The sequence below is a fragment of the Podarcis pityusensis genome (genome assembly GCF_964106645.2).
Source record: "Podarcis pityusensis genome assembly, chromosome: 3".
Classification (NCBI taxonomy): Eukaryota; Metazoa; Chordata; class Lepidosauria; order Squamata; family Lacertidae; genus Podarcis; species Podarcis pityusensis.
The window spans coordinates 17,691,411-17,707,549 of NC_138026.1; the positions used below are offsets into that span (position 1 = coordinate 17,691,411).

General features: G+C 41.1%; 1 long non-coding RNA gene across 1 annotated transcript; it reads right to left on the reverse strand.

Moving 5' to 3' along the window:
* Positions 1 to 1,035: 1,035 nt before the first annotated feature.
* On the reverse strand, positions 1,036 to 1,767 carry LOC308473691. The gene is made up of 2 exons (XR_013984206.1): positions 1,671 to 1,767; positions 1,036 to 1,221 (listed from the first exon to the last, which is right to left on the reverse strand). It is a non-coding gene; the product is annotated as an uncharacterized lncRNA (long non-coding RNA).
* Positions 1,768 to 16,139: the final 14,372 nt, after the last annotated feature.

Sequence of the window (16,139 nt, forward strand, 5' to 3'; positions counted from 1 at the left end):
AGGTGGCCAAAGTATTGGAGCCTCAGCTTCACGATCTGTCCTTCCAGTGAGCACTCAGGGCTGATTTCCTGAAGAATGGAGAGGTTTGATCTTCTTGCAGTCCATGGGACTCTCAAGAGTCTCCTCCAGCACCATAATTCAAAAGCATCAATTCTTCGGCAATCAGCCTTCTTTATGGTCCAGCTCTCACTTCCATACATCACTACTGGGAAATCCATAGCTTTAGCTATACGGACCTTTGTTGGCAAGGTGATGTCTCTGCTTTTTAAGATGTTGTCTAGGTTTGTCATTGCTTTTCTCCCAAGAAGCAGGCGTCTTTTAATTTCGTGGCTGCTATCACCATCTGCAGTGATCATGGAGCCCAAGAAAGTAAAATCTCTCACTGCCTCCATTTCTTCCCCTTCTATTTGCCAGGAGGTGATGGGACCAGTGGCCATGATCTTCGGGTTTTTTTTATGTTGAGCTTCAGACCATATTTTGCGCTCTCCTCTTCACCCTCATTAAAAGGTTCTTTAATTCCTCCTCACTTTCTGCCATCAAGGTTGTGTCATCTGCATATCTGAGGTTGTTGATATTTCTTCCAGCAATCTTAATTCCGGCTAGGGATTCATCCAGCCCAGCCTTTCACATGATGAATTCTGCATATAAGTTAAATAAGCAGGGAGACAATAGTTCTTCTTAATTGTATACAAAATGTGCAAAAGGAGGGGGTGGTATCCAACATGTGTCACAGGCAGAGTACAACCATGAATATCAATGGTCTTACATTACTTATATCCATTTATTTTTATAGGTTTACTCTGAGAATGGCTGATATTGGAAACCACCCATTTAATTTCTCCATAGGGTAGATATACTTGGTCTGTTCAACTCTACAAATTAACAATACTATGAACTTTTCACAGGACCATTCCAGTGTTATGAGATATGTTAAAAAAAAGAAAGACTTTAAATAAACGTTTCCATCTTCTTAACAAAACTGTAAAATATGACCCGATTACTTACTAGAAAAGCTATTCACAGACACACACAAAATCAAACAAATGAATTATTGTAGCTTGCTTTAACATTATTTTGGAACCTTCCCATATCCAAGAGAACAATTCACCATTTTCGTTAGTATAAGCAAGATTAATTAGGCATTCTTGCAAGATCCCGCTGGAAACCGATCAAATGAAGATACAGCTGGCCTTAAATTTGAGATGTGTAGAAGAAGGACACCTGAAAGTAGACAAGTTGAAGTATTTAGAAATTCACTGATATATAACTGATAAAAACCAGCTAAAACACTGTTGCATAGCTAGAAAGTCTATAAAACATTATTTCTGCTGGCTTTAACTAGAGCACAATTTCCTGGGCCTGCCCTTTCATCAAAAAGGCTTATCAATAAAAATAGAAAAGAACACTAGGATGAATCTTAGTCCTAGGCATAATCTTCCTTCTGCAGTAGCCAAGAATTATCCTCATATTCTTGGCCTTTTCGCACTAGAAATGGGCTGAATTGTAAGTTGTTGATTCTGGATGGAGTGGTTGAAGAGAACTTTTTAGCAGAACTGGGGGAAGGAGAAACTTCAAAAGGCACAATGGTGAAAAGGGTAAGCTTCAGATCCTGCAAACAAGGAAGGGTGTAAGGTTGAAGCAAATATTCTCATATACAGATATATACAGACATGTGCCTTTTTTCATCCTCAGTGTCACTTCCTGTCTGCCGCTGCTGCTTCCGTACCATTTCTCCCCTGCTGTTTCCTTCTCCTCCTTGGACTGCTGATCCCATTAATGAGTCACCAACTGAATTGTATGACCTCACAATGCTAGAGAAGTTGCATCCAGACTGCCAGTACAGTGGTACCTCGGGTTACGGATGCTTCAGATTACAGACGCTTCAGATTACAGACTCTACTAACCCAGAAACAGTACCTCTGGTTAAGAACTTTGCTTCAGGATGAGAACAGAAATCGTGCAGTGGCGGCGCGGCGGCAGCGGGAGACCCCATTAACTAAAGTGGTGTCTCAGGTTAAGAATGGTTTCAGGTTAAGAACGGACTTCCAGAACGAATTAAGTTGGTACCACTGTACCACCCGAGGTACCACTGTAGTTTGTGGGAGGGATCCAAGTACAAGCCAAAAAATCTGGGTTTGCACAATTGAAGTGGACTGAAGTGCTCTGTCACTCCAGCACAACACATCCACTTTATTAAATAATAATAATAATAATTTTTATTTATACCCCACCCTCCCCAGCCAAGGCCGGGCTCAGGGTGGCTAACAGGCAATAATAAAAACAAGTTGAATGAATACAACTTAAAAACAAAATTAAAATACAACATTAAAATACTGAAACATTAAAAGATTAAAATGTAGCCTCATCGCAGGAGGAGAAAGGAAAAGATAAAAGAAAGAGGGGGAGGGAATCAAATTGGCTCCAAGCCAAAGGCCAGATGGAACAACTCTGTCTTATAGGCCCTGCGAAAAGAAATCAGATCCTGCAGGGCCCTGGTCTCATGAGGCAGAGCGTTCCACCAGGCCGGAGCCAGAGTTGAAAAGGCCCTGCTCTGGTTGAAGCTAATCTAACTTCCTTAGGGCCCGGGACCATTAGGGTGTTGCTATTTATGGACCTTGAGGCTCTCCATGGGGCATACCGGGAGAGGCGGTCCCATAGGTACGAGGGTCCTAGGCCATGAAAGTGACCCAAAGCAATGGATTCAAGTTACAAGAAATGAGATTTCAGCTAAACATCAGGAAGACCATTCCGACGGCAAGAGTTGCTCAGCAGTATAATGGACTTCCTCGGAAGGTTGTGGACCCTCTTGCATTCCAGGTTTTTAAGCAGAGATTGGATGGCCATCTGTCATGGATGCTGCATTGCATATAGTTGGACTAGATGACCCTCGGCGTCCCTCCCAACTCTACGATCTTGTGATTCTGTGTTCTTGAAGCTGACCTATCAATAGAAATGATGTCATGTCACTGCTAGTACTTACAATTTTATTGCTTGTAATCTAAAATCAAAGTTCACCATCTCTGTGTTTTTTTATTTAAAAAAATAATTTATTTCATTTTTTACTATTTCTGGAAGCATCGCTCATTACACACAGCCCTGGGCTAGGTTTGTACATATGTTCGTTTTGATTTCTAATGGCAGGAGGTTTCTCATCTCCAGAACATCTTTTAATCATAAATTTTCTACGAACTATGGAATGTTTCCATTTGAAAGACTCATGAAACCAACACATGCTGGGTAGAAGGATACTGCTGAGGAAGACCTATGCAGATAGTGTAATGTTACTTAGTGATTAGAGGCTGGGGGATCTTGTGTACATATTCCCAAGGTGTTTATGTGTTATTTGTACTATCGTTGATGTATTCTCCTAATACTAGTAGGAATAAGAATGCCTCAGAGTATCACCCCTTTCGCTTATTATATAACCTATTAAATTCAGGAGGATGAACCAGCCAAGCAGGGTAAATATTTCCAGTACAATCCTTTGTGTGTCTACTCAAAAGTAAGCCCCGTGGCAAGTGTAAGATGAACTCTTGCTTTCCCCATAACAATATTTGGAAAACATATGCTAGCCTCTGATTCACACCTCTTAAAATGGACAGAGGCCCTAATCCTTTGCTTATCTGGCCACCCCAAAATTGTGATGATGGACTTCTCTGACCATTCATTGAGATTCAGTTCCCGTGGCTATCTAGTCGCCTAACTTCATTTTAGCAGTTCTTATGGGGATACGAGTGAGTGAAAAGTAGTGTTTCTGTCTCCCCATCTCAGTTGAAGATGTAAGCACCATGGAGACTGCCAGAAAAAAAGGTGGACGTTCATTCACAATGACTGCATAATGAATGATCAACACAGCCAACTCTTCCAGTCAGCAGCTAGAAGCAGAGAAGTGCAACCAAAGGTTATGTCTTAGAGGCATAAATTTACTCTCTGTGATGAAATGTAATCAGATCTCACCAGTTTCCACTTTGAAGTCTTCCTGAAATCTGTGAGGTTACAGGCCTGAACGTATCTCCACTCCCAGTCAACAGGCCTCATATATATATATTGTGCATTTGTATGGAAACTAAAGCAAACAAATGCACAGTAGGGTTTTCAAACACCCCCTCTTAGAAAAGGGGTACAGCTACATCTAAGCAGTTAACATTTTAGAAAAACAACAAGCTCAAAACAGCAATCCAAAACCACCACAGCAGGCGAATCCATCCATGACATTCCCCCCTTTTCCCCCTTTTCTCAGCAAGTGAATAAGGAAGATTTTGTCTTTGTCCCCTCTCTTGGAGTAGGTTACAAATCTCTTCTTCCATGTGCACACATAAGCACTTTTTAAAAGATCACCATTTGTGCTCATCTTGTCTTTAAAAGTGCACCGAGTCCAATGTGAACAAACAACCCTGGGGGTTTATGAGAACTGCTCAACTACTAAAAATGTCTGCACAGTTTTACTGGATTCTTTTATCCAGGACATTGTGTTTTTGCTTCCATGGGAAAAGAAAACTAGCCAACGACAGATGGCAAAAAGTGGCGAGCCTAAATATGCACCAGAGACACACTTTATCTACAGCAAGGCCTTTAATTTTCTGGGACCAACGCAGCCATAAAACTCGACACCGTGCCAAATACCGATGGCCATCGTTGTTCGAGAGCAATTTTGGACCAAGGCCTTCCCTTGAGTACTTTATGTGTCACAAATCAGCACACAAGATTCCTCACACCAAACTACTAGTGGGGTTGGCGTGGGGAGGGGAGGGAAGAGAAGGGTTAGGACATGGAAAAGTACCCAAAGGGTAATACAGCTTTATTCCCATATGGAGCAAGGAATGAGAGGAGGCAAGGTGAAGGGAGGCTACAAACCAAAAGGTGGCCAAAAAAAGGTGGTTAGGATTCCTCAACAATGCGTCAGGAGGGATAATATGTATGTAGAAGTCCATGGCAAATTTAAAGACATTTAATGACCCCTGCTCAATCTCTATGAACAGTAGTAGTTGGCCTTCCTTAGAAGACAATGGTGAAGATCAATTAATTCCGCCTCTTCAGGGATTTTTTTTCTAGTCACTCCTTTTGCAATATTTCTAATGAAAACACAGCCCATGGTTTGTTCCTTAAACTTTCCCCCTTCTTATTTCTTATAACAGTCTGTCAGATCTGACATGAATGGGACTTGATTCTCAGAGAACAGATGGTTTAACATGAGGAACTTTTAGCCTATTTCTTTCACAAACAAAAACTTTTGTTTTCTGAATGTGATGGGGGGAACCATTGCTCATGGCCACGGATGTGTGTTCCACAAGATTGATTCAAATGAGATGTAGGCATAGACATGATCGAAAATATGGTCACCACTGACGATTCAGTTAAAAGGACCTCTTTGTTTAAAGTTTTCGTCAGTGAGCCATATGGTTTCCTTACCATAATAAAAAACCTTATCAATTGTGAGATCCAGATATTTAAAAGAACAGCAGTTTGCTTTGAACCTCCTCGATCCGAGATTAGGATAAACTCTGTACACCTTTTTTCAGTGTTTTCAAGAATCTATTGTGTTTATCAAAGGCATTTTTATTAGACACCTAGGATTTTCCGGATTGGCAATATGCATGATATAAAGACTTTCGCAGAGGTTAGCACAAGTTGCTTTTGGAATGGGATCAAAATGCCCAGCCAATGCTCTGTGACCCTGCCTCCCACACACCCAATCCCTCCTCTTCTTCCTCCTCCTCCGTGGCGCTGCTGTTATTGTATTTAGATTTGGATAAACTTTTCTCTGGAAGGTGATTGCTCACAGCAGTTCATTTTAAACTCACAGGCTTAGATCAGGCTTTGTGTGTGTGAACAGGCCTGTCATCAGACATTCCAGGTCGCTCTCCAAAATGAATGCGGCTTTCCTCGGCATTTGCTCAGCTTTTGGGCAGCAGACATTCCTTCTGCTCTGCATTAATCCAATTACTAAACACCTGCAGACATGCAATAACAGTTTCGAAGCCAAGTCCCTTAGAAATGGTTTTATGGGAGAACGTAATCTGCCATCCTGCTATCAGGAGTCGTGTTACACACCTGCCAAGTCCTGTGCTTTGGGGGCCGGGAACCCAACAATTCATGGCAAGAATTCATGTCAATAATGTTTCAGGGTTTTTTCCTCCTTTGTGGCGGAGGGTGGGGAAGAGGCATGTTAACCAGACCAAATAAAATAAAATAAAATAAAAAATACTCATACTTTTTAATTTTACTGCCATGGAGTCCATTAAACATTATGAACTCCTAGATGAATTTTATTAAAAGCCAATTTTAGTCTTCAAATATTTACAGAAGAGCATGACAGAAAAGCAACATCTCAGGGCCCACTCAAACATGTTCCAAAAGGTCCATTAAAATAGAAAGATGACTCACATGCACACACTTTGCCATTCTGTCGCTGTTCTCAGGGTTTTTAATCTGATAACCACCAACATGCATTCCAAAGTGATGTGTTAGAACTATGAAATAATTGCTTTTCTTGCCCAAATTTCTTATTTTCTCTCCACTTTCTTTTAAAATTTCTGCTGCTTTCTGGAGCCTTAATATCTGGGGTAAATTACCATTTACGCCATGTAATGCATTAGGTTGGTGCTCGTAATTATAGGTTCCTCTGTGGTCTGTCATTCATTCATTCCTTATATTTCTATGATGCTTTTCATTCGCACAAATTACAAAACGGCTCACAAACAATAAATGGCAATAACATAAAAGGACATCGCAAATACAACATAAATCAAATGGAACAATTAACAAATCATCCGTAAAACAATTTCAAAGCATCGATAAAACAACCACATTGTATTAACAAAACAACTTAAAAAATAACCTAAGCAGCACGACCACAACAAAAGTCATATTATAAGATTCACAGAGGCACTGCAGCACTCATAATCCACAAAACTAGGGTTGCCATATTTCAAAAATCCGGACACAAAAGTTGTTGAGCTGTTTTTTTAGTTTGGCCAATGGAAATTGCCAAAATCTACACTGCCGACATGGGCTGCCATACGTCTGGATTTTTCTGGACATTTCAGTGATTTCTGCCCGAATGCTGCTTAAGGGGTGAATTTTGTCTATGTCCAAGAAATTCCAGAGGTGTGGCAACCCTGACAAAACATTATTAACAACACTAACAAACTAGCAACCGAAAGCAAACTAAGCGCTATAGAATTCACACACACACACACACACACACACTCTTCCCACTTATATCAGGGAGCAACACTGAGGTCCTTGCTTCATGCCCAAAGCTCTTTTGAAATCATCTACTCAAGGACACCACTGGGGAAAGATGGGGGGCAAGTCGCCCCCTCCTCCTTGCCCACACATTTCAATCCATAATGATTATTCCTTGGGAGCAGCTGCTTTTGGTTATTTGACATGTTCTTAAGATCACTTTTGCGGGGATGGAAATTTTCTCAGTGCTTTAATTTTTCTACAGAAAATGTCCATTTAAAAATGGTTTCATAAGATTCAATAGTAACAATGCATGGTTGCCAATACAATACTGGATGTCCTTGGAAATTTCAACCCCATAATTCTTTGTTTGTTTGTTTGTTTTCCCAGATGCTTATCCCTAGGAAATGTGTGAGAGAATACATAAATGTTTTCCTGATTTGTAAAGAGGGAGTGGGGATGAAATAAAACCATAAATACACACCCAAAGCCAAAGCAAGTTATAAATTCTTCTGACAGGCTACATAGGTGAAATGAAAACCAAAGTTTATTCTTACTTCCAGGGCTTTTTCTGTGAGAGTATTCAGTGCTGCTAACGCAGCGGTTTGACTTCACCTCTGAAGACATACTCCATTATCTCTTGAGACAGACAGATGCCAATAACATCAACAACATTCACTGGTACTGAGTACAAACACATCTTTTTGCTGCCCATGACTGGCACTCACAGTGCCTTTATCAGTATGTGAGTACCGTCACCTCATTTTTTACGGGAAAAAGTGCTGCTTATTTCATTTCAGGCTACAGGTGTTTTTAGTTTGGTTTGCTAAATATAAGTCAAATGAGCTAAATTAGATCACGGTCTAATTACAGTAGGACAGAAACTCTTACAAATTCATAATTTTCTGGAAAACCCACACCACTGCTTAAAATACACCACTTTCGCAAACTTAATGTTGGCTACCTACAAGAGTTCTCCTCTGCGGAATTCTGCCACTCGTTTTCCCATGCACTTAGTAAAATCTCTTTGACCCACCTTATCAAAACGAAAAAGGGACCCCAGCTTCAACACTGGAGGCCGCAGGGATTTATCATAGAAATTGATGAGGATGCCTTGCTCTGCATCTAAACTGTGGGGAAATCCAGAATGATAATAGCCAACACACTATGATTTATGGTGCTCTACGCAACAGGATTCTCCCTTGTCTGTTGCTGCTGTGGATATTATTCCTCCATGCCTCCTGCCATGCTTTAGGTTTAACATTCACAAATGCACAATATTTGGATTTTAACACACATGTGCATGGAAGGAAAGAACAGTGATGACACAGGAGAAGGCAAGTTCTTTTAGAGCAAAAGGTAGCCAGCAGTTTTGGCAATTAGAGGCTCACAGGCAAGGCAAAATCTAGATCACATGCAGACTTTGTACAGATTAAAATAATTTGATTACATAAAGATTAAAATAAGCCAATAGCCTCCATATAAATAGGATCCTAAGGTAAAGGTAAAGGGACCCCTCACCATTAGGTCCAGTCATGGCCGACTCTGGGGTTGTGGCGCTCATCTCGCTTTATTGGCCGAGGGAGCTGGTGTACAGCTTCCGTGTCATGTGGCCAGCATGACTAAGCCGCTTCTGGCGAACCAGAGCAGCGCACAGAAACGCCGTTTACCTTCCTGCTGGAGTGGTACCTATTTATCTACCTGCACTTTGACATGCTTTCGAACTGCTAGGTTGGCAGGAGCTGGGACCGAGCAACGGGAGCTCACCCCATTGCGGGGATTCGAACCGCCGACCTTCCGATCGGCAAGTCCTAGGCTCTGTGGTTTAACCCACAGTGCCACCCGCATTCTACAAACTTCCAAATTCCCTCCTGCCCCCCCCAGTCCAATTTAGAAATCTTCCTTCCAAGCACCTCTTGACATGAAGAGTACGAAGCAAGAGAGGGAGGGAGGGAGAATCCTATGATAGAAGAAACAAAAAAGGTAAAGGACCCCTGACAGTTAAGTCCAGTCACGAATGACTCTGGGGTTGTGGCGCTCATCTAGCTTTACTGGCCGAGGGAGCCGAGGTTTGTCCACAGACAGTTTTTCCAGGTCATGTGGCCAGCATTACTAAACCACTTCTGGCAAAACCAGAGCAGCGCACGGAAACGCCGTTTACCTTCCCGCCGGGGCGGTACCTGTTTATCTACTTGCAGTTTGACATGCTTTCGAACTGCTAGGTTGGCAGGAGCAGGAACCGAGCAACAGGAGCTCACCCCATCGCGGGGCCTCGAACCACTGACCTTCTGATCGGCAAGCCCAAGGCTCAGTGGTTTATACCACAGCGCCACCCGCATCCCAAGAAGAAACAAACATACTCTCAAAATGAGTAACTGGGGGAGAAGAAGCAACAACATAGATCAGAAGATGGGGAGCGGATGAGTATTCTGTCTTACAACAGCACCTGCAGAATAAAGCCAAACTCTTTAATCCTTCATTATTTGCATACATTTCAGTGGAATGTCACCTAAAGTGTTTTCATATATGTTTGAGACATTACGTCTTTATATATAACCTTCCCTTAATAGCCAAGTCTAATATAGTCTCTATCCAAATTTCTATGGTTTGGAGTACGCCTGGATTTCAAAATCCTTTCTTTCTTTTTTTGTTACCAGAGTGGCTTGATGTATCCATGGCAAATGTCCTGAACTTTTACTGCAAGCCCCTCTGCAAAAGTGTATTTGCTGAAAGCGCGTCTCTCGTCAAGAGAGACGACACCCTCGTTACCAGGAGCCCATTTTCCGATTGGATTTTCGGTCCTTGAAGCGTGGTTTCATGGAGCTAGAGCTCTTGGGCTTCCCTTCGTATCTCATTATGCTTTTAAGGGCCATTTCATATGCGGATTCTAAGGCAACTGTGTCACACAATCCCTATAAGTTATCATTGCTGTTTTCCTTGGCAGCAGACATGCTACAGTGATAAATATGTGCGCTGTTCAAGGAAGACAAGTTGGACTGGACTAAGAGCCACCTGCAGTTTATAGCATCACAGTCACTGTCAAGGGCTATACAAAATGTCCTGTGGGGTCTTTTGCACAGCTGTAGACAAGACAGCTACAGAACTTCAGCCAACGAGAGCATTCCAAGACTCCAGTCCTGTGCGCTCACCCCTCCCACACAGCTTTATATTCCTCTATCCCATATGTAACCTTCAGCCCCTACCCAGAGCAGACAATCTGACAATAATAATAGTAGTCACCGAGAAAAGGTAACCTCTATCATACTAACCATTTCTGAAAACTAAAACGCTTAGGATATGATTTGAATTAAAATCCACATTGTTTGACTTGTCTCTCTTGACAAAATGTCTTCACCTATACTCTCTCGCACACAGAAACCTGCAATCAGACCATACCCATGAGCGCTGACCTCTTTGGAGGTCAATATGCTTTCAAATAGCCCTATTTTCAGGGAGTTTTGATCCTGGGTTTATTTATTTTCAAATATAAGTGAGGAATCAGCTACTTTCTTCTTCTTCTGCTGCTGCTGCTCTTTTCACAGTGATCAATAACTAAACGTGACTGGAAGATTAATGGAAATGGTTTTGAATTTTTGTCTTCCCCCTTTTCTGGGCAAAGCGTTTAAGCAAATAGTTATGAGTAGTTTCACATATTAATATTTTTATTATTTAAATGCCGGAAACAGCTGTCATGAATCAGTTATCGTAGAGCATTCTTTCTTATCATGTCAAGCAATTTTCCAGAAGTCCAACCTAGGAGTCAATTAGTTTATCACCTGTTCAAACTACATCTGTGAATTTATCTTTTCTTACTGTAAAGCATGTATTAACAACATCAGACACAGGGAAAGGAGTGATGACAAAAGACTGTAGAAGGAACACAGTGGGTTTATTTTGGGTTTTTATCTAATTTATTTATGAAAAGTGCACCAATAGAAAAAGCATTATTCAATAACAAATCAGTTGTGGAGGAAGTAAAACTACTTTCAATATTCATCATGAATGTTCATGTCTATATCCCCAAGAAATGTGCATAATACACAAATCCAGACTTGTATTCAACAACTCATTTATTTCCTATTACAATATGTGCACACACACACACAAATACAGTTTTTATATGTACAGTATTAATGTACATTAGATTAGACTAGACTCCAGGTTCACTTTTCTGACAGCTGCCACTGACAATCCTAATAGAAACTCTTGATAAACTTTCATGGAGCACAGTTGGGAAACCAGTGGATTAGACAGTTCTCATGAATTCCCTTTTTATTTCAAAAAATGTATTACATATTTCTATAAAAGAAAAGTTACATGTAAACTAACTATATGCATAACACATCCAACTGTAACTGATTTCCTATAATCCTATATTCTATAATGTATTTTATGTGCTATATAACCAAATGTGTTATTGCTATAACAGCCACATCCTCATATATACAGAAACAATACTTGCAGAGAAACCATAAAATATATTTTACAAGCAATCTCAATATGATATACAGTGTAATCGGAAAAATATTCCATTTGCATGAGCAATAAAAAATATTATGGACTCACTGGGAATTTTTCTTGAATACAAGTTTTGGGTCTAGTCAACTGAAGTCAACGGGATTTGTGATTTCAACAAGAGAAAGCTTTGGCTGCTGCAGGGTTCTGTTATGACAAAAGTGATGGGTCTTTTTTAAGTAATAATAATAATGTATAAGTGCCTGCAATGGTGCCAATGAATTACTTTCATTCTAATAAGATTTAATCACCAGGAGGGTCATGCCCACTCTGGGAAATCAACGCTCAATATACATAGTCTTTCCACTTCTCCCAACGGCCAAGGGAAATCCCCCAGAGAGCTATTATTCATTTGTGCGGTTGTCAATTAACCAAAATGTGTGATTTAAATATGTTTATCCTCTTGGACTGAGGCCAAGTTTAAAAAGAAAGAAGGGCCCTTCATTCTGACTGTGCAATGTGCACTGTGTGGGTGGGTGTACACTTTGTGATGCTGTTAGAGTAGACTTGTGTTGTGAGACCTCTTCAAGCCTGTCCCACTCTGCAAGGAGGGTTCAGTGCTGTCAGCAGGAAGAACACACACCCCACCCCCTAACTGTTGGGTAAATTTCCCCAGGTTATCTGGCCATTTCTGGTGCTGAGAATAAATTTTTGTGTAGCTCACAAGGTTGGCAAGTGAGACACACATTTTCCACCTTCCCCAAGGGACAGAATGGAAGTAGGGAGCATGAATTGCTGATGTGGCTAATGTGATTCTGATTTGTTGTCACAATCTAAAAGGTGGAGCAGTGGCTAAGAAAGAAGGTGAGGCAGGTAGAATTGGACACCTTCAACAAAGGATAGGACATATTAAGGCAGCTCCACACACACAATTCAAAAGGCTACTAGTTTATTCACAGAAGGATGGGTTGCTCTGTTTTTCAGACTTGCTCTTCATATCAGTGCCCAATGCAGAAAATTCAAATACCACCCTACTGAAGGTTTGAAAGACCATCATTGGCTCCCAGTATGTTTCCGGGCACAATTCAAGGTGTTGGTACTGAGCTTTAAAGCCCTAAATGGCCTCAGACCTGTATGTCTGAAGGTATGGCTACCCCCATTGTTCAGCCCAGACACAGAGGTCCAGTTCCAAGGGCCTTCTGGTGTTTCCCTCACTGTGAGAAGTGAAGCTACAGGGAACCAGGCAGAGGGACTTCTTAGCAGCAGCACCCACACTGTGGAAGGGCCTCCCATCAGATGTCAAGGAGATATAATCTTTAGAAGACATCTGAAGGCAGCCCTGTACAAGGAAGCTTTTTAATGTGTAATGTTTTGTTATCTTTTTATATGTGTTGGAAACCACCCAGGCTGGGGCAACCCTATCAGATGGGTGGGATACAAATAATAAAATTATTATTATTAGTAGTATTTCTTGCTTTAAAAAGGAAACTGAATTTGCTTCCCTTTGATTGCCTTCTCACCTGCTGCCTGAGGAAGACCATCCCATAAATATACCAAGTTTGAATTTGTTACAGCATGTGTGATTTGTTCCTTGAATTGTTACGGATCCTTCAAATTCCTCCTGTTCTGAGAAATGCAGATAGATCTCCAACTTGCTTCTTTCTCTGCTTTTCTAAGTCGTAAGATTAAAGGAGATAATGGCCCAGATTTACATCGAGCTGTCAGGAAGCAGGTGAGGGACCGAATAAATTGTCATCCCTCCATCCCATTATGCAGCTGCAGTGCATAAACTCTCATTACATTCAGTGGGAGTTGCTCCCATTCAGCTGTTGCATATGCTTCCTGCAGGATGGACAGAGCTAAGTGTGCATCTGCAGGTCTCCACAACAGGAAGTGAAGGAAAGCCCAACTTCACAGAGAAATGAGTGATGAAGTGAAAGAAGATTATATCGTAATAACAGGGAAGGTTGGATTTCAAAATCATCAGTTTATAAGTTCAGGGCTGCGAACAAGGTCATTCGGTACAACACAGTTAGACAACTTTAAAATGAGCTTTCAAAAGACCATTCTAGAGCCACTCTTTTCATATATAGATTCCCTCTCTCTCTCTCTCCATTAATAAAGATTGGTATGCGCAATTTAAATCCAGCAGGAAAACAATTGCAGAAACACAACTGCAGGAGTCATTGAATAAAAGCATTTATCCACCTGGCACACATATAATGACATCGTAAAGCTCAGTAGGGAGAATGCATTTTTGGACATCAAATTCATACGTTAAGATCTATTGCAATGTGCTTGGGATATAGGATATAAAATGTCCAAAGAATGAAAACAAGGACTTCTTTTACTAACATTCTTAGCAAGTGACAAAATAAAAAAAGAGATACTTCTTTTTTAAAATATTCAGCATTATATTCAGTGGAATAATAATGTAGGCATTTGGGAAGCACACCTGGATTCAGAGTTCTTGTTAACTGTGAAGTTCACTGAGTTGACATCGTCATTTTTTATTTCTTAGCTTAGGGGGCAATCAATATGGTGTTCTCCAGATGTTGATCATAGATAGAATCGTAGATTGGTAGAGATGGAAGAATCCCTAAGGGTCATCTAGTCTAACACCCTGCAGTGCAGGAATCTCAACTGAAGCAATGCATGACAGAATACCATCCAAACTCTGCTTAAAAATCTCCAGTGAAGGAGAACCCACAACACTATGGGGGAGTCTGTCCACTGTCAAACAGCTCCTACCATCAGAAAGTTCTTCCTGGTGTTTAGTCAGAATCTCCTTTCTTGTAACTTGAAGCCATCGGTTCAGGTTCTATCCTCCAGAGTAGGAGAAAACAAGCTTGCGCCATCCTCCATGTGACAGCCCTTTGGATATTTGAAGATGGCTATCATCCCTCCTCTCAGTTTCCTCATTACCTGTCTAAACATACCCAACTCCCCCAACAGTTCCCCATAAGGCTTGATTTCCAGACCCTTGGCCATCTTGGTCACCCACCTCTGACACATTCCACCTTGTCAATAATCTTCTTAACTCACAGTGCCCAGAACTGGACACATTACTCCAGGCATGGTCTGACCAATACAAAATAGTGTGGTGCTATTACTTCCCTTGATCGAAATGCTATTACTTCTGTTGATACAGCCTAGAATATCATTACCCCTTATTGCTAGTGCATATTCACATTGCTAGTGCTGACTCATATTAAGCTTGCTGTCTACTAAGACCCCTAGATTCTTTTCACTTGTTCTACTGGCAAAGCAAGTTTTTCCCCATCTTATATTTGTGCAGTTGGCCTACCAATTGCTATTGGGCATGCTTCTTGGGGTGGTGCTACCCTTGACCTAGCCTACTGTATAGGCTGTTATGAGGACCAGAATGGAATAACTCCTGATCTCCTTAGTATAGAGATAGGATACAGGTGTGATTGATTGATTGATTGATTGATTGATCGATCGATCGATCGATCGATCGATTAAATAAACTGTGTTGAACCAGTTGATAAAGCACTAATCCCTTACTTTGCATGAATTAAGAATGGATATAAAAGAGAAATGTATGCATTTAGATCTCTGTAGATGTTTCTATTTCTTGTGAAGGTCAGTCGATTCTGATGCTGATTCCCTGCCTTGCTAAACCATAATTTAGCAGCTGGGAACAGTAGTCAGGACGATATAGCCACACACACCCCATTTCCTTTCCTCAACACAGGAATCCAGTTTCGATTAAGCTACATGTCCAAAATGAGGAACTGAGGTTTAATGTCAGTTGAAAATCCCATTTGGGATTTAAATTTGTGACATTAAATCACAGTTCCTCATTTCACACACAACAGACAGCTGTAGTTTAAGCTCACAGATGAAGGGAGATAGCAAATGGTGTGGGGAGGCGAGTACACGATCCCAAAGTCCTTTTTTGGCTGCTAAACTATGGTTATAGTGTAACAAGCTAGTCTCATCACCTCCTGGCAAATAGAAGGGGAAGAAATGGAGGCAGTGAGAGACTTTCTTGGGCTCCATGATCACTGCAGATGGTGACAGCAGCCATGAAATTAAAAGACGCCTGCTTCTTGGGAGAAAAGCAATGGCAAACCTAGACAGCATCTTAAAAAGCAGAGACATCACCTTGCCGACAAAGGTCCATATAGTTAAAGCTATGATTTCCCCAGTAGTGATGTATGGAAGTGAGAGCTGGACCATAAAGAAGGCTGATCAAGGAAGAATTGATGCTTTTGAATGATGGTGCTGGAGGAGACTCTTGAGAGTCCCATGGACTACAAGAAGATCAAACCTATCCATTCTTCAGGAAATCAGCCCTGAGTGCTCACTGGAAGGACAGATTATTACCCCAGAGGAAGAATAAAACCTAGAACTGTGGAACTACTGTAGTATGTATCTAATAAGAAAGAAGAGGCTATATATCTACACTACAGGCTTTAAAATATATTGTACCAGTTTGACAGACTCTTCTTCCCCCAAGAATCCTGGGA